This window comes from Protopterus annectens, chromosome 2.part0, assembly GCF_019279795.1.
Source record: "Protopterus annectens isolate FY-2018-M chromosome 2.part0, PAN1.0, whole genome shotgun sequence".
NCBI classification, from domain to species: domain Eukaryota; kingdom Metazoa; phylum Chordata; order Ceratodontiformes; family Protopteridae; genus Protopterus; species Protopterus annectens.
In genome coordinates this window covers 845,918,469-845,944,005 of record NC_056728.1, presented here as the reverse complement: position 1 = coordinate 845,944,005, position 25,537 = coordinate 845,918,469, and the positions used below count along the sequence as shown (strand labels likewise).

The 25,537-nt window shown below is 38.9% G+C and overlaps 1 protein-coding gene across 1 annotated transcript in view; it reads left to right on the top strand.

Annotated features, from left to right (window-relative positions):
* The window catches only part of LOC122793254, a 171,144-nt gene that overhangs the window by 79,446 nt on the left and 66,161 nt on the right, over positions 1-25,537 (top strand). The window lies entirely within an intron of this gene.

The window sequence follows — 25,537 nt, the reverse complement described above, 5'->3', positions numbered from 1 at the left end:
CCACCAGAGCTTTCTCTTTTCCTTCCCCTACTCTGCCCCAAACAGCATTTAACCCACTCCCATTATAACTTACACTGTGCAGCTCCCTCACATAATTTATTGCAGTCCCATACCACCTTCCAGTTACCACCCTTGTTTCATTCTCCCACAAGTCATTCTTTTTTCATTTCCCCACTTTTCACTTGCCTCTTGATGTCTTTTGTCTCTAAATCACATCTTTTTTCTCTCTCTATTTGTCTTCTAAATCATTATTATTGGTTTTGACAGCATAACAAATACAGTTTCATGTACATATATTTAATATATTTTTCAAGGCTCTTATATTTCACAAACTACATTAAACTAGCTAAAGTAAATGAACTTAAGTATTACTATTCCAGCAACCTCAGACCCTGCTGTCCATAGTATTGCACCATACAAAAGAAAGGAAATCCTAACAGCTCTGAAATGGTCAAAAACATATATAATGTCCATTGCATCCTATTCTGGTACTCTTCTCTCAGAAGAATTTCTCCCCTTCTTCCTTCTCATTCCCGTTTATACAAATATTTTCCTATCTTATGATCTATTTTATCATACTGGAAAAGCTCCTGTTACCAGTGATGGCTTCCAGCATCAGCAGCACATTCCCACTTAGAATCATCTTTTTTGTTTACATTTTAACTTTAATTAAATGTCCTTGGTCTAACCACATTAGTCTTTGTTACTTTCTATTTTCCAGCTGCACACCCTGCTTTTCTCCTAACGTCTGTTCCTTTACCTGCACTTTTACAATACTTACTATTTTCTTTACTGACTCCCTAAGTTCCTGATTGGTAACAAGCATCGTTTCTGTCAGTTTCTGTTACTGGACAGTTTTCTTCCTAATTAGTCCTGCAGTTAATTTCAATTTCTACTTTTAGGTCCTTCTCCTCACTACCCCAGTTACTCTCTATACCAAATATACACAGCGTCCATCAGTCTGCAGTTTACTTCCATACCTTATTGTCTCCTTCTCTATGTCTCTCTCTACGGTATAAATGCCCACATACCTACGATACACTCAGACCTGTTACCTGCTCCCTGCCTTGCTCCACTTCCACAGACATTCTCTTTGAGGTTTGTACCATGTATGCAGGAGCCACAAGGATAGACCACACACAGGCCCAGTCGTTTGTCATTTCTAGTCATACTCAAAGGTTCCTTCCATTCTTCCTTGACTTCCCATGCCACATCCTGCTTTATCCACCTATCCCCTAATCTAGAATAACTTTCCAACTCTTTCCTACCTAGATTTATATATATTCTTCCAGAATTGCCATTCTCTCTTTCCTGCTATTCTGCCTTTCTATACCTGACATCTTCCTCCATATTTGCACTGTGCACTTTTGCTCCTTTACTCTACCCTTTCAACTAGAATATAATACCTCATATACCAACCAGTCCCCCTCTCTTAATCCCAAAAGTCTGGCAAACATCTGGAAAGCTTATCAGCTTGTCAGTGTTGCCTGTTTTTTTCTTCAAAGTCTAACATCCTCTCTCTGCAGTTTGCTTGCCTCCCCCTGTTTTGAAGCTGACAGTGATCTGTGACAGCAGTTGCTGTGAGACTACTTTGGAATTCTTCATTTAAGGTTTTCAATTTTGCATGATTTCTGTTTGTTTTTGGGTTTTTTTGCTCATATTTGTCATGATTTGTTTAGCCAAAATTTATTTTGCTTTGCATCTGTTACAGCTTACATTTTCTTCTTGAAGTTTGTAAAGTAATTGTTTAGTGCAAGTTCGCAAATATTTCTTTCCTGTTCTCTGCTCTGACTGCAGAAAAGATTAGGGCTAGGTAATCTGTGGGAGGAGCTGAGAAATAGCATTATTAGAAATAACATTTATTATTTAAAGTAAACAGAAGAGGGCAAAGGCTTTAATATTTTCGAGTTCCAACTTACCTGTGACTGCTGCTGTTGTGATATTGGGTTTCCTGCCCACCCATTATTTCTCTGTTGTGCTATTAGAATTAGTAGCTTTTGAGTGGCCTGCTCTTTCTGTATATTTGAATATATAGTTTCATAGGTATACTAGGCTGATGACCACTGGGGCCTTTATAAGCTGAGGCATGCAATCCAAATTATTATATGAGTTACTGTGCCTTAGATAGTATTTTAAGGGGTATATGTTAGTTAGGGCATGATTTAATGGCTGACTCTGTCCATCAGAGACATAAGTATCAGACCAAGGACGAATTTCTGATTCCCATCCACTGGCCTGGTTGTGCTTGAATAGGGTTAAGGAAGGGCTTTGCTTCATATGGATGGGAAGCCTATTCCAGAGACTGGAGATTCTCTGAAATACATACCTGTCTTTCCAACGTGTCCTATTTAAGTCACAAACAAAGTTTAAATCCTTAGAACTAGTAGTTCTGGTGATATTAATTTTGCAGATATGTAAAAGGGGCATTAGAGCTATTCCCTGCCTCATCTTGTCTGCTCATACTAGGGAGCACTTGAAGTTCAAACTAGGAAGATCATCTCATTATACTGTTAAAACTTCATTTGCATTTGTCTTTCATATCTTCCCACTGTATAGTGCACACCTCAAATATGTTAATGTCAGTGTAACAAAAGGTAGCACGCACACTTTTGGTGTAGAAGGCTGTGGGTTTGATTCCCACACCAAGAGGATAGATTGCTGACACTGCAGTGCAGCATAATGTGGGTGCTGTACTCCTGAATGTATTTTCCTGTGGATGAGATCTTAAGTCAAGGCCCCATCTGCTTGACGTGGTGGTAGCTCAGGTGGATGTATAAGATTTCATGGCACTTATCAAAAAGAGTAGGGAAAGTTCCTGGATGCCCTGGCCAAATTTCCTCTAGTAGTGTAACATGGGTCTCCCATGAAAAGAGGCCACTATCCTATTGGGACTAACCCAGTCAACAATGGGATAAATAAACAAAATGCATAGAGTATTAATCAATTTTCTTCCATTCTGCTTTTAAAATCACAGACATCTGGGCAAGAGTACCAGTCACTGGTAACCTACAAACCACTTCTTAGGAATCATCGTGGGATTATTGCTTCTGTTTTGCTTGCTATGAGAGAGAGAGAGAGAGGACGAACAGTGGCATTATTTTCTAGCCTTCCAAGAAACTTCTAAGCACTGAAAAGCCTGAAAACTGTCTCTTAGGAGTTAGCCTGGGATTAGTGCTTCTCTTTTGCTCCTGCTAAGAGAAGGAGCATAAGGGCATTGATTTCTGGCGGTCTCTAATTGGGCAGTATGCATAGTACTTCCCTGAATGGTCTGATTTTGGACTGTTGTGCAGCTTAGCTCTCTTGCACTGAGCTGCTTTATGTGCTCTTCAGTGCATCTACCATAAGAAGGCTACAACAAGCCTACAGAAATCTACATTTGAGATGAGACTAGTGATCACCTAAGAACCTGTCATCTTATTTTTAGGAACCAACTTAGGACTGGTGCCACTGTTTTTTTCTGGTGAGAAAAGGAGGAAAAAGACTTTGTTTCCTATATGAGTGTAGCTGTGGTCAGACCAGCAGTAGAAGTCAATAGGTGACACACCACTACTTATCATTCTTGGCAAACCTTCTTCTGTCTTTCCACTAAGTACTGACAGATTAGCCACCATTTACCATAACTTCAGAGTATAAGTCTAAATACTTCATCCATAAATCTTCAGGGTCTTCTGTAAATAGTCTTCCCTGAGTATGGTAACCATCCCTGTCCTCCACTCTCCATCAACATAGCTCAGCAGTCTGCTGTCACCCCATCTGTAGCCACTCTGATTGCACTAAGTGTTCTAAGGCAGTGTAGCACCTGGCCTTATGCTTACCAAGTGTTCAGTGCTTCCTCTAATTGATAGTGCAACCTACAAGAAATGAAAATATTTCAGAAACATGGCGGCAAGCTGGATATGTCCACAACACCACATCAGCCACAACATACCACTAGACCTTTTACTTATATTGAGGCTATAAAGAAAAAAATGCCAAGCCTCCTAGAACATAAGATCTCAGGCTTCAGCACACCAGGCAAACCTAATCCTTCTCTACTCCCACATACTGCAGCTCAACACAGATCACACTAGAGTCATCAGGCAAATAGGCCTAAGCCCTAAAGGCCTGCTAAGTCTGCAGCCACACCAGGAAATGTCTTAGACATAGGTGAGTCTATAGTTATGTATGCAGACTTCACATTCACCAGACTGGAAAAGGACAGAGTGACTGTGAGCTGCCTGTCTGCTGCCAGTATCTATGATGCAACAAGGGCCCTAAGGTCTGTTAAACCAGACAAGTATGTTTGTGGTAGTGGTGGCCCATGCGGGAGTAAATGACCTAATACCCTCCACTCAGATTGGCAAGCAGAAAGACAAGATGCAACTTACTATGCCTGTGTTAGAAACAGGAAGGTCAGTGGTCTTGAGGAGGATCTTTGCCTTCACAAGAGTTTTGCCTAGATGACAAGACAAAATAATTGGCTTTAACAATTGACTATTTTGTGTCAATTTAAAGGGATCCAATTTGTGCTGATGTGGGATAAGATGATAGATAAAACTTCCTGTTTCATCAGGGATTGCTTACACCTGTCATGCCAGGGTTTCACATACTGACTAAAGTCTATCCATATCGGACCTTCTTACATAACAAATTCAAGCCCAATGCTAGACAATATTTTGGTGTGACTACTCATTGTTAGGAGTCTAAACACAAAGATGTCAGACCTTGAGGCCCTTCTGCACCTTGAATGCACTCGTATCTGTGCAGTTATTGAGATATGGTTTCATTTCAATAATAGCACTGCCTTTATACCAGGGTTTAGTGCCTGTCTTGCTTTCGGGACCTTGGATATCTTCAGGGGAGTATCTATATTTGTCAGAAACAACATCACTTCATGTGAAATTACCTACAACTCTAACTTGGAGCTCCTGGAAATTCAAATGATAATGAACAAATCCAAATACTACTTAATTGCTATGTACAGATCCTGTCAATGTCCCCCAAAGATCATGGAAATTACCTTAACAATACTGAGGGGTTAAACATGAAATCAAATACCTTCTTGCTAGGAGAATTGACTGGTACACTTACACTATTAATAATAGGTTCATAGATTAGTAAACTAATAAATAATAATAAATAAATTAGGCAAACACCTTAACCATTATGTTCAGCATGTTTTAGACTTTGTTAATACCAATGAACTACAGCAAATTGTAACACTACCCACTAAAGACCCTAATAACCTTGACCTGGTCATAACCAACCTAGTGCCTGCATGTACTGCATCCCTCATCTCCACATCCCTGGTTAAATCTGACTGCAAATCATTTACCATCTCCATGCCTGGCTTAATAGTGCCATCTCAGCACCAGATGAAACCAGGGTCTACTACCAGTGCCTGAGTCCTAGGCACTTGAAAACCACTGTGTCATGGCCAAAAGCTCAGACATCTTTTCACTCACATGACTGGTCATTTGCACTCAAAATCAACTACATATTTGGCTGAAGTGTGGCAGGTGTGGTTGGAGAGTCGAAGTTTCACATCTTGCCTGAACACAATAGTCGAGTTTGAGCAGTGTAAGTCCAACAGCCACAAGAAGGGAATAGGAGGGGATGGAAGCATAGATAAGGGGTTCAGGTAGCAGTCAGGAGTAGAATTTCAGTTTAGGTAGGGCAAACGTTAGGTTTACAGAGCCACACTGGAGTTTAGGGTTAGGGAGTGATTGGGAACTTTAGGTTTATGGAATGGGAAGGGACTATTAGATTTATGGATAGGGAAGGGAGTTTAGGGTTATGGAGCAGGATTGAAGCTTTAGGGTTAGTGTGAGATCAGGGCCTTTAGGATTAGGGAGGAAGAATGGAGCTTTAGGTTTACTGAACAACTTAGGACTTTAGATTAGGGAGGGGAATGCTATGGTTTATAGGTTCATAGATTAGTACTAAGCTAACTGCCCTTGCGAACCATTTTAAGCTTAGCCAACTATCCCTTGTGAGACTTAAACCCTGCACCTTGTGTTTGTAAGGCAGACATCTTAACCATTCGGCCACCCTTCCAACCCCCTATGGTAAGAGTTAATGACCAAGTGAGAGCTTTAGTGTTACAGTTAATGTTCTAGTAGAGTTGAGCAATTCAGTGGGGTTCAGTGATGGGAGGGCAAGATAATAAACTAAAATGTAGATAGTGGGAACTTGCTATTTAGAGCAACTAGCATAGTGCAAATGTGTCTGGCGTTATTAGCACATAAGCACTTGAAGAAGACCCATGAAATCATATTCAAGAACTTCTCCAGGGCAGACCCACCTCAGCTTTTAGAAGATCTGCACAAAATTCCCAGCAATCCCACAAGTGAACCCATCTGAGGAGGCTGCCACATTCACCTACTGTTTTTACCAGCTTCTAAACAGCTGCTTGGTAAAGTCTGCACCCATCTGCTCTAAATATAATGACAAATTCAGGAATAAACTGCTCTGATAGAACTCCTGCCTTAATAAACTGTTTGCCAAAAGAAGGAAATAATGACAGGTTGTAAGAAACCCCATCCACTACTTTAAGACCCTACCGAAACAAGCCAGCTTGGAATTTAAGAGCACTATTAGAAAATGTAAAGCAGATTACGAAGTTAAGGTTGCTATAGATAGCTAAGGAAGCTACAAATCTTTCTTCAGTTATGTCAGAAAATTAGGGAATAATGTTCAACAATGCACTGAACTCATTCTTAATATCACACATTCCAGTCTCAAGGGTACAGCTAATACAATAACAGACAAATTTTGTTCTAACTTTATCATACCTACCCATATTGTTGCACCAACTATCAACAAACTTAGTCAACCACTTTAAAAATAATAAATGTCTTTGAAAACATTACCAAAGTTGTGGACAGTGGTCACTCTGTGCACACTACTTAGCTTGACCTGGCTAAGGCTTTTGATACTATCCCTTATGCTGATATTATTCAAAAGGTGGGCAAACCTAATGTAAACCCCTGCTTTACCCACTGGATTACAAACTAACAGATTACAAGCAGTAAAAGTTGCTGGCCCCCTCTCTGAATGTAAAATGTTAACTAGCGGGGTTCCACTGAGACTAGTGCTGGGCCTTCTCCTGTTTGGAATTTACTCTGCAGACATCTAAGCTAATATTTCTGAAGTATGGTTGACTAAGTTTGCTGGTGACTGCACCCTGGGAAGTATTATCCTTTCAATGACTGATACTAAACTGTTCCAAAAAGAGCTAGACTATGCACATACCTGGTGTACTGAATATGGTCTCAGACTAAATACAAAAAAATGCAGTGTTGTAGCACTTAGAAAAAAAAGCTGTTCCCACTTCATATGTTATAGTGGTACTTCTCTTGGAAAAGATATAGTCATACAAATCAGCTCTCTCACTCGATCATCATATTTCCATTATAGTCAGAAAATCCTTCTATCTGTCCCAGTTACTTTCCAAGGGAAAATCTTGAAGATTCAAAAAAGATATTACCATTGTACTCTTATCTTATCAGACTCATAATTGAACACGGTGCCTCCTTTGGTTTGTACTAATCCAAGCATATAATTTTACTGGAAAGGCCTCAATAATGTTTAACCATGAAGTTAAAGGCCTTAAATCTTTAAACTATGCTGATAGATTTAACACAGCTCTCCTTATGCTTGGTAGCTTACCAGTTGCTCTAGGATGACCTGTGTCTCACTTTTCAAGCCATGAAAGATGCAGCCCTATTTGAGCTTCTATTTCTTTGCAAAACCATTACTTCTACAAACACCTGTACTAGTGACCTAAATTTGCACCAACAAATAATAGATATACTCGAGGGATAAGTTCCTAACTCAGTGTATTCACGGCTTACAGAATAAGTTATCATTACAGGACAAACAAAGGTATGACTTTGTCTATCTTTAAAGCTAATCTTGATGATTGGATGGGTATATATAAGTTTACATCAGGATTATCATGTATGGTCCTGCATAATTTGGGAGGTTGGAACTATTAAGTACTCATACAGGGTGGCAAGAACTTTTCAGTGTGTCTACTTAAAGATGTATATGGTTAGGTGTCTTATGGTCCCCGTGATTGCTTGTCTATTATTCTTCCTTTGTTCCTCTTCAGAATACTCCCTAGCTTATATTTATTGGGTTTCTTGAGCTTTACTTTCTGCCTCAGGCATTTCTGGATTTCATTACATGTGACAATCTCTTTCATCTCAGACATCCCAACATCATTCCTCAATGTGCCTCCTTCCCACATCGCCCACTATGAGAGAAGTCCTATGCTACAACACTAAACTGGCTGAATTTTCAGACGACATCACCTTTAGAGATATATGTGCAGAGGACAAGCTCATAGGTATGTACAACACAGTCTGCAGGGTAGATTTCCTCCCTTTTTAGTCTTTATATACCTGAAACTGTTAGACAGATTGTTATTATTAAGCTTTTTAAGAAATCTCTGCTGGCCTACCTTATCAATGAAAACATATATAACTGCTTCTGATACACTAGATGAAAACATGAGCAATCAATGGATTAGGCCTTCACATTATGTCTGACTTCATTTATGTTTGGTTGCTTTATGAAAACTAAGTTACCTTCTCCCCTCTCTCACTTTCATTTACATTTTTATTTATATTCTTCTTAGTCATTCTTTAACATGAAAATGATTCTGTCTGTGGCATTTGAAGTACATTTCTGTTCATGCACTTATGCTATTTTTGCTGTACTTAATGTTATAACACTTATTCTACTCAGCCATATTGACTATCAAATGTGTAATATTCAAATGTATAAATTTTGTGAAGTGCTTTATTTTATGTATGTATAAATTGCAGTTACTTTACCAGAAATGCTTTTATTGTGTATTTGCACAGTGCAACTGAAAACATGTACACAAAAGAAACAAAAGGATGAGTACATTTTAAAATAAACTTATAACCTTCACAAAAATATACTCTTTCCAACTGTACATTGCATATGCCTATATGGCTTAGGTTATGGCAGAAAAGGGTTAGCCCATCTGGCCATTAACAAATGTTTAAATAAATAAATAAACAAATAATACATTTGTGTTCTGTCTTTCCTGTCCAGAAACCACAGATGCAAATGTTATCAAAATTCACTGTATAAAACATCAAGTGATCCCTAGGGGACATTAATCAGTTTTACTAAACAAGAAAGGTATCTCAACATTCTCCTTGGTAATGCTCTATATATCCACAGTCATGCTTTGCAATCTTCTGATTTTTTAAAGATTTTTTTTTATTTTAACATATTTACAATATATACACAAAAAGGAAGAAATTTAACATCACATACTGTTATACAATCTTAGGAATACATTAAATCCTATAGTAACATTTCAAGGTTATCCCAACCACTGGAAGTGTTAGTATGATTTATAGATCTTATTCTAATCACTTCTTTTTTTGATTTTACATAGTACTGCTGGGATTTTTGAACGTAAGAACTGAGTTAAATTTCCAATTTTTTTGTAATAGCTTTTTTTTAGCAACTGTCAAAAGACTCCAAAATATTTTTGTTGTTTGGCTTTTACAGATACACGAAGTGGAACATTAGTATTATTGACTTAGTTAAAGAACAATTATCAGATCATAACCCCTTAAAAACATACTTATCTCTTCCCAATATGCGATTATTTTTTCACAATACATAATCATGTACGTCGGTCAGCATTTTCATCTTTATTACATCTCCAACAAACTGAAGAAGTAATTTTACAAAACTTAGAGATTTAATAGGGAGCAACAAACATTCTACATATATATATTTCCACATAAAAACTTTCCAGTATAAACTTCAAAAAACAAGTTTTACTCTTACCATCTATTGAGTCACTCAATCCACTATCATCTAAAAAGTTCCATAATTTTAAATCATAATAATAATAATTATTATTATTATTTATAATTAACATATAACTTGGACAGCCTTCCTTTGTAGGTCAATTTACCTTCAATGATAACACTCACATATTTATATAATGGGGGAATAGGTTCATAGGTTCATAAGTTGGTACTAGGCTATCCGCCCTAGGGCCTATACAAGCCTAGCCATAACAATTCCCTGGCTATTTCTTCCCACACAATTTACTTCCCTGGACCCCTGTCTAGCAGTGTTCTGTTCCTCTTCACTCATATTATCTACAAATTAATTTAATTTGAACTGATGGATAATATTAACTGGTTAACAGATTTATCCAATTTATAATCTCCCATTAAATATTCTGGTGACCTAGCTTTCATTTTTCAAAGCAATCAAACCCTAATACTAATCAATTCCTTTTTAGTAAATTCAACATTGGTCTGAGTATCTGTAAATCTAGAGGTGGAGGCAATGGGGAAGCACAAAAATTTCCACTCTGATATTAATGGAGCTTTAAAAATATATTTCTTAACTGTTTTAAGAATTGTTTTCTTATATGCAGAATCTAAAGAATGAAGTGAATTTCTTTCTAAGGTAAATTTTATTAATCAGATGAAAGGATTGTTACATATTTCTAATTCATCATATTTTATAAACTTATAAGAATTTTGTAAAATATGATCCTGAATGGCTTTCTATTGACTAGTGTAAGTTGTATCTATCCAGAGTATAATAGAGTTAAAATTTGCAGCAACAGAATAAGATTCTACACCTTGGAAGCTAATACCACCATACTTCCACAATCTTATATGATTTCTGCAAGCAATTCTCAGCTTTATAGGATACCATTAGAATGAAGTCAACATTTTTTCCATTCTCTTTAAAAGTCTTTGATCAGGTATATATATTATTGGTTAATATAATCATTTTAATAAGTACTAATCTATCCTAAAAAGTAAAAAACATTCATTCCATTTTTAATAAGAAGTAAAACTTCTTCAATTAGTTTCTTGAAATTATTATTAATAATTTTGTTCACATCTTTTTAAATTTTTATTCCTAAATATTTTAGTTTTTTTTCCCTTCCCAGTTATAATTATATTTATCTTTAAACTCTCACTCCCTTAGTGCATGACATCTGGACAAAGACCAACTTCATGGGGGGACAATGACCTAGAAATAGGGACTTATTTGACACTTTTGCCCTATAGAAATATACTAGATTAACCAGAGTTTTGTGTTAAGATGCATGTTCTGAAGGGTTTGAAGAATGAAACTCAAATGTATGTAATTATTGAGTCACATCAGTCCTGTGATCATAGCAGTGATATGGCAGAAAATCACAAACTTAATAAGGAACACATCTGGACATTCTTTGAAAATCTGGACAGTTGAGAGGTATAAATGTTAAATATATGGTCCAAACACAGTACAGAACCGTGTATCTACAGTGCAGAGTATTGTGAGATCCCTTTCCTTACATTCTATACTGAAGTTGTGTAAATGATCTGTAAGGGTACATGGACTACCATGTAAAATAAACACTCAGGGAAAGTGTGTGAATTGAATAGGGCACACAGATGAATTGTAGGAATGAACACAAGGAAAGAGGACAGGTGAAATTACCTGATGTACAGCAGATGAGGGCATGTCAATGGAAGATGGTTGTAGCAGCAATACCAATCACATATCAATATGGTACAGTAGGGACTGCACAGTGAAAATGTGTATTATGTGACTGTCACACAAGGTGATATAACAATTGGGAGGATGTTTGTATGAGATAAGCATCCTTACATGAATAATGCAGAGGACATCTATCAGGGATATGACCTACAACCGGGGTTGGGTGCATATTGTGAAGCTGTGCAAACTGCTTTGCCTGAATATGAGTGTAATCTCAGCAGAGATCTCCAGCAAGTGGGACATGGGTAAAGGCTCATGGACAACATTAAAAGAAGCAACTACAGTCATGGAAGATATCAGAATAATACCACAAGTAATCCCATGCCTAACATAACATATGTGATTTAGAGTGATCAGAGAGGATTCTGCACAAACACACTTGAAGAACTATTATGATATATTGACACTCTAGGAGGGTAATCACGCACATTGTCCTAGCACTATAACATCTGCTAGAGGTGTTAGCAGGGGCACTGCTATACCTGTATGAGACATTATGATCAATACGGGCTAGTTGACTGCTGTGCATGACATATTATATATATATATATATATATATATATATATATATATATATATATATATATGTGTGTGTGTGTGTGTGTGTGTGTGTGTGTGTGTGTGTGTGTGTGTGTGTGTGTGTGTGTGTGTGTGTGTGTGTGTATAGGGCATAATCCACACTGTCAAGAATGTTATCCATGCCATTAATGTTATCAAACACCTATGTATGTACTGTGTGAATCACCAGAACAGGCAGCACACGTGCATTTGGTGTAACAACTTGTAGGGGGTTCCACACCATCAGATAGTAATGTTTATGCCACAAAAAGAATACCTAGGTATGGCCAATAAGCTGTGTGAAATCTCACTGTGACAAAGGTGATACACTTCAGTTACACATCAGTATATGATGTTTAGGGAGGTACATGAAGAAGGATGCATTGTACTCAGCTATTGGTGTGATGCAGGCTGGGAACTATGGAGGTATTATGGCCTCTGATGTGGATGTTCTTCACATAGTAGGTGTGTTACATGCAAGGGAGTAGTCAGCACTGTGACCACATGCTTTGGATGTTCCACTTACCATCTACCCCAGGACACAAGTCAGATACCTATTGCTCTGATTATAGGGTGTGATGTCCACATTATACCTGGGTTGTGTGTTTGTTTTACTGAAGTAATAAATCCCCCCATGTTTGTCATTGCAGGTGTTGTCATGGTTGTGGCAGCAATCTTTGGTATCTGTTGATACTGTCTGTATTATACTAATATCACAGTTGGAGACAATGATTGCCCACAATCTGTAGTCCTTCAGGCAGCTATTTGGACACAGGATGTGTATGTCATCTGTGATGTCCATTACTTAAATAATGGACAGGAAAGGGCCTAGCAGACAGCCCTGATGTACAGACCTCACCTGATTACTAGACCTGAAATATAGGTCACTTCACATATGTCAACATATTTAGATGCCATGTATGTGATACACTGGTCTACCCACTTGGTGACATAGGTGTATATGGCCACATCTGATAGTGCTGAGTGAATACCTCAGAATTGATTTGTGACAAATGCCTTGGGCTTGTCAAGTTCAAAAGGAGGATAGTGTTGTCATCATGCATGCCCTCAATGATCTCTTTGAGGACATCTAATGGATATAACAGACATGATGTAGCATTAACAACTCACACAGGTCTGTTGCACCTAGCCGGGATAGCACTAGTATCCATTTAGAAAAGGTTTATGATGACATGTCGGTCTACCTCACAGATGAGGAGAGTCAGGATGCGTCGACACATGCATGCACCAGGTGCTGCCCCCCAACTCACATGGATGCATGTTGAAAATACCCTTCTACAGCAACATAGTCTGTGTGAAGGGTGTCTTGAAGTGTGTATTAAACCATGTCAGGAATGTGTAGGTGATGAGTCATATGATAGGTGATCTCTGATGTTGTCACCGCCCATTGATTCTGTGTGATAGGCCTGGATGTAGATTACACAGTACATGCTGGCTATCCTCAACTGGTGTAAGGTTTGAATACAATCCACCACACAGGGATCATTGAGAAAGTCTCCCTGCTGGGGATTAAACCTCATGTCACTAGATGGGTAACCAACTGGTTCACTGACAGAGAACATACTGTGAAAGTTGGTGAATCAACCTGTACCAGTAAAGCTGTCACCACTGGTGTAGCCCAGGGATCTGTGCCTGGCTGTTTACTGTTTGGACTCTATTTCACAACAGTTCAGGCCAAAGTATATGGCCTTTGGCTTATCACATTTGCTGATTCTTGCATACTGGGTGCAATCATTAAGTCCACCTATGATGATAACACACTACAGGAGGGTCTAACACAGACAACTTATTGCTGACAAAGCCACATAGTCTACAAATAAATATACCAATGTGTCTTTATTTTGTCTTTCTGGAAAGTGGAATTCCATGCTAATTACAACATGACAACAGCCCTGCTATGCTGAAACCCAGTGATGCAAGGACTGGGACTACATGTAGATAGCAATCTGAACCTCGACCACCAAGTGTTCATGCTGGTATTGAAAGTCTATGTTGTGCACATCATAAGTCATGCCATCATATTCAGATCTTAGGACTGTATGACAGCAATGTACCCGAAACCTAATCAGAAAACTAATACGAGTATAATGCTGTCTTTTCCATGTACCTCACAAGACATATGCAGCAGATGGAGAGATCACAGGAGTTTCTCACTGAGAAAACACAGGGCCTACAAACCATGCCATTATGTATGTGGATAGACTGAAAGCCATGTCACTGCAATCTGTATTGTATAGGATGAGGTTTCTTCTGTCTGGCCTCCAGACCAGTCTGTAATCCTGCCCTGGTGGGAATAGTACATATCCACAAATCAGATATAGCTGATGAAATCAGCAGTGTCTGTTGAGGAGAATGTGGTAATAGTGTTCCACATGCTGGTGTAAAAGGCTGTCTGTAATGTCAAGCAAGAGCACAAACAAACACACACACATACAGTTGACTGCAGTGAGAATAGAACCCCTACCTATGTAAGTACACAGACTACATACCTCTGTATTTACGGCAAGCAACACAGCTGAAGTCTGACTTGGAGTGCCTCAGACAACACTTTATAGCTGATGACATCAGCAGTGTGAGAAGAATATGGTAATAACAGTGTCCCACATGCTGGTGTAAAAAGGCTGTCTGTAATGTCAAGCAAGAGCACACACACACACACACACACACACACACACACACACACACACACACACACACACACACACACACACACACACACACGCACACACACACACACTTAGTTAACTGCAGTGAGAATAGAACCCATACACAGACCTCTGTTTTTAAGGCAAGTGCCACACCTCAAGTCTGACTTGGAGTGTCTCAGACAACACTTTATAGCTGATGACATCAGCAGTGTCTGTTGAGGAGAATATGGTAATAACAGTGTCCCACATGCATGTCTAAAAGCCTCTCTGAAAGGTCAAGCAAAAGAACACACACACACACACACACACACACACACACACACACACACACACACACACACACACACACACACACACACACAGAGTCCATTGCTATGAGAATAGAACCATTACCTATCTAAGTACACAGATTACAGAACTCAGTACCTTATGGAAGCACTATGGCACAAGTCTGAATTTTACAAAACTGCACATCAGCTTATAGTGGATGACATCAGCAGGGCATGTTGGAGAGAAGATGTTGGGAGGCCTGCATGAAATGAATGGGGTTGGAATGGTAACTGTAGATTACACACTTATGCTCTTTGGGCATGACATGCACGCACACACACACACACACACACACACACACACACACACACACACACACACACACACACGCACACACACACACACACACACCTGATTGCAGTGAGAACAGAAGAACCCCTCCCTAAGTACACCAATTACAGAACTCAGTACTTTATGCCAGCGCCACATCACAAGTCTAACTTTAACAAGACTGCAGGTTAAATTATAGTGGATGACATCAGCAGAGCATGTTTGAGAGAAGATGTTGGGAGGACTGCATAGGTTTATAGGAGGTTACTAGCCTAATGACCATATGGTGTTTACATGCCTAGCCATGTAAAAACACAAGTACCCTTATTCAGCATAGTTAGATGGTCATTGTTAGCAGAGAGAGTTTGTAATCAGCACCAGCTGGTCCTGTCCATGAGGGACATTGGTGCCACTCTAGGGGTGAATTTACAATCACCCTTCCAGTTGTCAAGGTTAAGCTTGAATAGGGTCATTAAGGAGCACTGCTTCACATGCAGTGGAACCCTATTATAGAGAAGTGGCAATCACTGGGAGCTATATCTGTCTCCCCTGCATGTTCTGTTTATGTCACAGGCTAGGTTGAGATCCCTGGAGCAAGTTGTTCCTGTCCCATTTGATTTGCAGATGCCCAGCTTTTTCAGTAGGACAGGGTCTGAGACTGCTGTGTAGGCCAGGCATAGGTCACCTCTCCATAGCTTGCATGATACTGAGTACAGTGACAAGTCTTCCAGTCTTTCCATGTTTGTCATGTTTTGGAGGCCCTGGATTCTCTCAGTCACAAACCTATATGTTTTCTCCATTTACTGCAGGTGTCTGGTGAGGTAAAGACAGAAGGGAGCATTGCACTCAATTAGTGGTCTGATAAGGGTAGCATACAGCAGAGCTATAACATCCATGGTCTTGGATGTGAGGGCCTTATTTATGAGGTGCACAATGTAGAATGTCTGCCTCACCACTATGGACACATAGTGATTGAAGTGTAAATTGCCATCAACATGTGTTGCCAAGTCTCGCAACACCATACTTGAGCTTAGAGGGGTGTTAGGTATATCATAATTAGCAGGTATACTTTACTGCCAAAGGGGGCAATGAGGCATTTTTTGCTTTAAGGTTCAGTCCGTGAGTATGGCACCAATCATTTCTCTGTGTCCGCCCCTTCTGTAATATGCTAACTTAGTTGCGGGACTCTATATGACTGTGTCTAGTTGACATTCATCTGCATACTCAGTAAAACAGAAGACATCTACCTTTGCCTGGACTTCAGAGAAATAGTTTCCAAACAGTTGAAGGCCCTGCACTGATCCTTGTGGTATTCTACGGGTAAGTGTTCTAGTGGTGGAGGTGCAGTCCCCAACTTTGACAGTGTGTATTCTGTCAGTGAGCCAGTTGTCTACCTATCTAGTAATGTATTGGTTAATCCCCAGATGGAAGAGTTTTATGATACTTGAATGGGGGATAGTGTCAAAGGCCATGGATAAATCAACATAGCAGTATGTCCTGTTATTCCTCATCCAGGTCTTTGGGATCATTATCAAAGAAGCCCATGATGCTTAATAAGCAAAATATACCCTTGACAAAACCAAAATGGGTCAGGTCAAGTTTGTTGAAGGTCACCTATGTCCCTGTGGATAAGGTCCATGCTGATCCATTCCCTAGCCTTGCAGATAAGTCTTTTTAGGCTTATGGGTCAATAGTTCTAGTTCTGCATGTTACCAGATTGTTCTGCATTGCATATCACACAACATTTGATATTAATGCCTGTAGTGTAGGTGATATATGCATGGAAAAAGTACTGATACACCAGGGTTGCAGTGCTTGGGGGGAGGCAACACATGACTGTGTTATAAATATATGAAATATTGTTAGATAGGGAATTTAGTTTATGTTTCCACATGCCATTTCATGTCATAGGCAGGAAATTGACAGTAAGCAGCAGTGATACATAATATTTACTTTTAAAGAGCAAGAAGACCAGTGGGTTTTCATGACAGTTGGCAAAGGGTTTGCGAATGTGAGATGCACAATTTCAATACTTTCCATGTGTGCACATAGTTAAGCAGTGTGTAAACGCGAGCCACATTGTGAAAAGTCTGAGAGTTAGTACTGAGTCTATGATTGACACATTTCTTTTTGAGCCCAGATAATACTGGGTTTGTATCCAGGTGTATCTAATACTTTTAAAGACTTTTAAATAAACAGTGATAATGCAATGACATGAATTCTTTATAGTATATGTGTTACTGTATATTGGCATAGCATAATGGGATTAAGAGGCATTGGGTGGAGATAACCACAGCATTGTACTGCCATTCACTGCACATTGGTGCATGATGCAAAACTCCATGCAAACAGAGGCCAAAAAGTGAAGGAATCCATTGCTTTTCTGCTAGATATGTGTGTTGTGTGTGATTCTATTTTTTGACCAAATTATAGGTGTTAAAATGGTATAGATAGGAAAGTGATGAAATGGGGAGCAAGCAGGGGGAAGAACAAAGGGAAAGCAATACAGGAATGCGTAGGAGGGAGGTAGGAAAGTATCATAGCTATCCATTTTTTTAACCATGCAAACTGAAAATATGTGCAGGATATTAAATGAATTTTGACTGTCACTCCAAAAAGAGGGATGATAACAATGCAATCATGTTGTATAGCCAATTGGACCAAATCAAGTGTGTCAGGAAGACACATGTGAAATGGAAAGCTATGTTTGGGACAATTTTTTTTTTTTTTTTGTGGGACAGGTGCCCATTTCTTTTTTTTTAATTTAGTAAGAGAGAACTGGTGGGTAAGGGACATAGATATGTCTGGGTCAGGTAAGTTGGGCAGGTGAGAAAGCAAATGCAAACAAGAAAAGAGACAGGGATGGTGATGACAAACAGGTTGGGGGACACCATGATTGGGGTGAGGGTGGGTACAATGCAGGATCATGGACATCAAGCTTGGAGACAGTGAGAATCGAGTCCTCACCCACTGGACTGTCATCACTGTCTCCTTACTCTGCTGGTGGCTGGATTGCTTGATATCTCCTCCTTCTACACACCATAAGGAAGAGCAGCCTATCCATCTGGCATAGGCGTACACCAATGGTGCACTGCACAACCCCTTGCACCATCCCTGGCAACTCCCCTGCAGATAATGAAATCACCACCTCTGCCACTGTTTCCAGAGGGTACCACTGCACCAGCTTCTGGGCAGTACTACCTGAGGGTACAAGTAATGCAGGGGCAGAAGAGGCAGTGCTGCCAGGTTGGCACCTAGACATGCTGGGCATTGGTGCTGGAGCTGGTGGAGCTGGGGCAGGCTGATCCAATGGTGCTGGCCTACCTCACTATGCTGTGTAGCATTTAATGATATGGTACACATGGATGACATGGAGACATTTTGACAACAATAATACAAACTAAAAAAAGAGAGATAAGGGTTGGAGTGAGAGAAAAAAAAAGATAAAATTAGTACCATCATATGTGACATAGAATGAATTAACACAATTATACAACTCTTTTATCTGAAGTATTACATTTAAGTATACATCCTGACAGATACAAATTATACTACAGATTGCTGAAAGTAATCCTTGAAATGTTCATATATTGCACATATACATGTTCCAGTTTTACAGATTACAGTTTACAGCAGGGCATTTTTCCAATTGGTATAGAATTTTTAATTTAAGGTAAATATTATTGAATAAATAACTGCATTGTATTGTTGGCAATCGTGGTATTTGAACCCACATCCTCTGACTATAGTCTATTATTGAATTCTTACAATTAGTTTGTGCTATAGGCTAATGCATGCATACTTGCTTTTACAGCTGGGATATGCATGCTCAAGTTGATACAACTCTATAAAAGACCAAAAAAGCTATCTGTAACTTTTAATGCTACAGTAATACTTCTTCTCTACTGCATACATACCACTTGCCTCCCTCAGTCCCGCCAATTGAGCAACACAAGCCTGTCAATTAAACTCATGTTCAGTGGAAGCTGGGGAAAGAACAGAAAAGAACAGAAGAGCATTATGCATACAGTCTTACCTATATTTAGCTTTCTAAGTCATACAAGTACTCTCTTATTGTCATACGTACACAGCTGTAGGATATCCGAAGTCTCAAATCCCTGCAACCAATGGTTGTGAGTATCTATTTTTCTCCTGCATAGGTCATTAAAATGATCTTACATTGCTCTCCAGTGAGTGGGATACTAGTGGCACTGGCTACTGCCTGGGCCAAACTATTCCACACTTCAGACTTTTACTGGGAGCCAGAATAGTCCCTCTGCAGAAGCCTTTGGCTGTGGTGCTTTACCAGGAGTCCATTAAATATCCTGAACTCCTGAACACCCCACTTCTGTGTTCTAAAATGTATACCTTCCTCTCCAACACCAGCCATGTCTACCAGACAGACTAGAGAAATAGAAACTGATGCTTTCCAGCCAATTTGAGTTATTGCATTTACTGGTAGTGTGCAAACCTGAGCAATGATGCCAACCGCATTTGAGCAATGTTAAGCGGAGTGAAACAATGTCAAGCAGGGAGGAATTAAATAATTGAAATTGGAGGGTTAATCTGACACTTGGTATTAGTTTAAGGAGTGTGTACTAATGTAACCTGGAAATATATACTGGAAATAGGAAGGTAACTGTTAGGTGAGTTAAGCTGCAGACATGCCCTGGGGGCATAAATGTAATATCCTGAAATATTTTTTTGTCTTTATAAACTGGAGATCAGGCATGCAGAATTAGGAGACAGTTGCAGTTGCAAGTGGCTCCTGAACCCTAAATTACAAGGATAGAAAGCACCTGGATGCTGTAGTAACTAACTCAAAAAATTGTTATTGGAACAGATTTCCAATAATACTAGACTTGTAATTCATATGGTCAAAACCGAAACTATAGTGTTCACTTAGAAGAAAATACATTTCACTTTAATCTATATTTCTAAAAAAGTATATAAAAAAATAAAAATAAAAATAATCCCTGTGTTTATCCACTTGTAAAAGATATTTATTCAGGATTCGTGGTAGGTGAGTGCACAGAGAAAATAAAAGACTTTATTAAGCATTAAACCATTTACTTAAAATTTTTATAACATTTTTATTGTGAGTGTGAAATGCATTTGTAACCTGATTTTGTAGTTTCTGTTAAGTAGGAATAAGCAATTCTGTGTTGACACATTGAATATTTAAACATCACTCGACATAGGTAATAATTCTGGACATCTCTCAACCACGCCCCCTCCACAGTAGCATAAAAGCAGCACAGCAACAGCTCTCAGGTCATTCTGACCAGCACTTGGGGAGTGCACAAATAGTCCTTTTCAGGACTCACACATAGCAAACGAACTGAAGATCTGTTCAAGAAGAAGGACAATGGAGATCGACACCAACGTGGAACACCAAAGGACACAACAGCAGCTCTTCCCAGAGCCCATTGTGTCCATAAGGACAATGGAGATCTACACCACCGCGGAACACCGAAGGACACAACAGCAGCTCTTCCCAGAGCCCATTGTGTCCATAAGGACAACGGAGATCCACACCACCGCAGAACACTGAAGGACACAACAGCAGCTCTTCCCAGAGCCCATTGTGTCCATACACAAAACAGCTCTTTTCAGAGCTCACGTGGATCTGCATCTTACACCAAACAGCTCTTCTCAGAGCTCACAGTACTCCAAACAGTTCTTCTTAGAGCTCACAGAGATCTGTATAAGCTCTGGTAAGAGCAACCGGAGACACATTGAAGAATAAAACAAAAAAGTTCTTATTAGAGCTACCACCAACACCCGAACGGGCATTCAAAACACAAATCAGCCCTTCTCAGAGCTCACAGAAATCTGTATCAGCTCCGGTAAGACCAGCCGGAGGCACAGACACAGCTTCGGTGAACCAAACAAAACAGTTCTGTTTAGAACTACCGCATCTGCCCGAAAGGGCATTCAAAATACAAAACAGCTCTTCTCAGAGCTCATAGAGATCTGTAGCAGCTCTATATAGAGCTCCAGCTGCCCACAGGGCTAAAACAGCTCTTTTTAGAGCTAGCTCCACCACCGACTACATGTGGAAATCTGTTCACCGTTTAGGATCAAGAGTGAAAGGCTTTGTAAAATAGGTAATAATTCTAGGAAAATACCAAGTGGAGTGGGTGGGCATGGGGTTTGATAGTTAGTGGGCAGAGGAAAAATGGAGGGAGATGAGGTGTATGGCTATTTTTGATAAAAGACGGTGAATGGTACTGTAGAGCTGCCATATGAAATATGAAATGACAGATTAAACCATTTGTCTGCTGAATCGTGAGCTGCTAAATGTTTAAAGTCCTTTTCACAGACTTTCAAAAATGTAGCTAGTGTGCTGTTTAAAACAGAATTAAATGTACTACGTTTTTTAACCTGTACAGCTTGTGGGTCATAGTCTAAAGAAACTTGAGATCCAATATTTTCTTCCTCATTATCTTCACTAAAGAAACACAAGGTTTAGTTTGCGGATATAATACAGTATTTTGGTCCAGATACTATGTCTCCAGTCAATTATGCAGTTTTTAATTTAACCAAATGTTCATTGTCTGATAACCATGTCAGAGTCCTTAACAGGGGATTCACTTATATCCCTGCACATAGAGCCTCAATGACTGATTTAATTTTGGATCTAAGACTATATGTGTGCATAAAAAACATAGTACAAATGGTTTAATCTGTCCCAAGCAGAACTGCAAGTGCTTCATTCCCTTTCTGCTGAAACATCTCTAAGAATTATGAAAGCAGATAAGGGAACTGGGGATAGTTTTAATGGATCAATTGGAATATGTTTCTAAAATGGAAAATTACCTAAATAATTGCGAATATTATAGAGTTGTGTCTGTTGAATTTGCCAAGGGCAATTTATGCTGATTGACCAGATGCTTGATTCCTTACAGAAGGACCGGTACATATCTCTGGAAGAGCGCCTTTTCTTGTCTGTGCCTAATCCTTGCCTAGGTCAATGTTTCGGCATTCCTAAAGTGCATAAGGACATGCTGAATATGCCTTTTAGGCATATTATATCAAACAAGCGCACTAAAACTGAGAAAATCTCAGAATATATTGACTGCTGCCTTAATCCAGTTGTGCAAAAGGCACCTTTCTATATCAGGGATTCTTGGGCGGTTTTACATTTGTTACTTGAGGCTAACTTGGATCTGGATCACTGTATTTCTGTGACATTGGATATAGTGTCTCTGTACACAAACATTCCACACAGAGAAGGGAAGGATTTTGTTAAAACGTATCTACAGAAATATATTGCCTTTCACTAATCTAAAATAATGTGTTTGCTTTGAAAGTGTTTTATGTAATAATTTTTTTCACTTTAATGGGAAGCTCTATCAACAAATTAAAGGTGTTGCTATGGGCTCTAAAATGGCCCCAACATACGCTAATCTTGTGCTAGCTGCCTGGGATGTTGAGACCCTCATTCATATGCCAGGGTTTGAGTACACTCGATTATACCACAGATATATTGCTGATGTGTTTTTTGCTTGGACTGGCACGCTAACACAATTAGACTAATTCATTCAGTCTATTAATGACAGCATTTTTCTTAAGTATGTTAAATCTGGTTGTGGTAATAATGTTTCCTTTTTGGACAATGCTACTTCCATTGATGCTGTTAACATATACCTGGTTTCTAATATTTTTAGAAAAGACACATATAGAAATAATTTCTTGGACTTCACTAGCCAGCACCCATTTCATATGAAGAGAAACGTAATTAAGGGCCAGTTCATCAGGTTATCATGACTAGTTAGTGATGATGAGTTCTATGTGAACTGTTTCTGCAAAAACATTACCCCCATACTTTAATTCAGACTGTAGCCAAGGAGGTCTCTGATGCTAGATACCTCAGATTTCAGCCGATTTTTAAAATTTGGTTTCATACCAAAACAGCAAGCACCTAATAACACTGCTGCTAACAGAACTTTTAAGTTTTCCGATACCCATTAGCCAGGACATGCAGTGTATTAGAAACATTGTTGACAGAAATTGGAACATTGTTATAAGCTCGGATGAGTTGTCTGCTGTCCTAGGGAGTCAACCTTTGTTCACATATAAAAAAAAATGAACACCATTAGGTCTTTGGTTGAAAATAGAGACTATGCTTTTTCTATTGATCGAGTTTGCAATACTAATGATCCTAAAGGTATGTTCCCATGCGGAAAATGTGTTTGCTGTCAATATATATACTTACTAGAGCCAGTTGCACTTTCAGACATAACGGTTTTACTGTGTTCTTTCCCTTACACTATGAATGCAATAGTAAGAACATAGTGTATGCAACTGTGTGTGAGACTTGCCATTACTTTTATATTGGAAAAACTGGCCGCAAACTGTCTGACCGGGTGAAAGAATATTATGGTGCTATTAGAGCTAAAGACTGCAGAAATGCTTTAGCTGGACATGCTTTATCCTGCACTAATTTTTCTAAATTCAGTTTTATTATTTTGGAGCAGATTGAGTTATTTTTCGGAGACTATGGCACCTTATTAGAAGTGAAAGAGCTGAAATGGAAACTATGAATGGGAGCGGACCATGCGCCAGGACTTAATGACAATTTGAACTTAAAGCGTGTCTTGCAATGGCGGGAGTGTTTCCATTTTCTATTGTTGGTTTTGTGTAGAATTGTTAAAATTTATACTGGTTTACAGTTAGTTCATGGATATATTATTTATTTAACTAACATATAGTTTGCACTGTCTCACTTTGAAACCAGTGGGTGGAATCTGTGCACCAGATATATTGAATATGCATTAGTCATACTATTTCTTGCTTTAGGATAGGTTACTGTAACCTTAGTTGGGTGTTCTGCTTCAATTTTATTACATTTTTATTACCTTTTGTTTATTATTTAACTCTGTACTGTTGTACATTTCTTGTTTTCTGATGAAGTTCCAGGATATTTAAGGAATGAAAGTGCTAAAACCACCAGTTCCTGTGTTGTGTTTTTTATCCATATGCCTTAGAATTTTTTTAAATGTAATATATATATATATATATATATATATATATATATATATATATATATATATATATATATATATATATATATATATATATATATATATATATATATATATTGGTTGGCACAAGCTTTTACACTTTTACTGTATGCATTAGTTAGAAGTGTACTGATGGCATAGACATGTTTGTCAAGGAATTTCACAGGTATACATGATTGGCAATACTTGTAAACATAAAAATAATGAAAAAACAGTCACCAGAGGAAAAAAACTGATGGTCTTCCACTTTTAATATGCCGACAAACACAGAAATACCAAACAACTTAGCGCTGTCACCAGGCTACAAACCACTGGCTTCTTCAGAGTGGTCTGAAGAAGCCAGTGGTTTGTAGCCTGGTGCATCATTACTTTCTAACTTCTGTCTTTAATGATTTTGCAATACAAATGTTTGGTGCTAAACTATGGGCATGCAGTGACCATCACTACTTTTGACAGCTATGGAGGTACAAATGTGTGAATCTTTGATGCCTGAGGCCTACTACTTTAATAATGGACACATATATATGTCAAATAAGTCTCTGCTGTCACATGTTAAGATCATCTCTGTACAAATCTCCCACCTTTTACTTGCTTACACTACCAAGTGACAAAATGCAAGGATATGCCAGCCATTCATATTATTATTACACAAAACACTCCAGGTTCAACACTTACCTTGTAAATCCAGCAGATGCAACAGTTTTAGTTCAGGGCTGAATCTGTCTGATGCAAGCAATACACATCTAATACATGGGGAGGTAAAGGTTGTGAGAGTTGCCTGGCATCAATGTTACTGTATGTATGTGCATAGGAGGAAGGTTTTATGTCCTTAGGCGATGAGTGAGTGTGCTATCTGTTATCTCTTAACCAATGTGAGGTCATATTGAACAGACCTACATAACTGCCTCCACTCACAACAGCTGCTGGATTCCCCACTGACTCTTCACCTGCATGTGGCTGTGGTGACCCTGGCATTGGTGGCGAGATGTGTGCTCCTTCCCCTTGTTGATTCTGCTGAAGTTGTTTTCTCTGGATGATGTTGTGTAGGATGGCACATTCTGTGACTATTTCAGTACATTGTACTGCATTGTACAGGACTGTATTGCAGGGCTCTATCAGCTCTATCTAAGC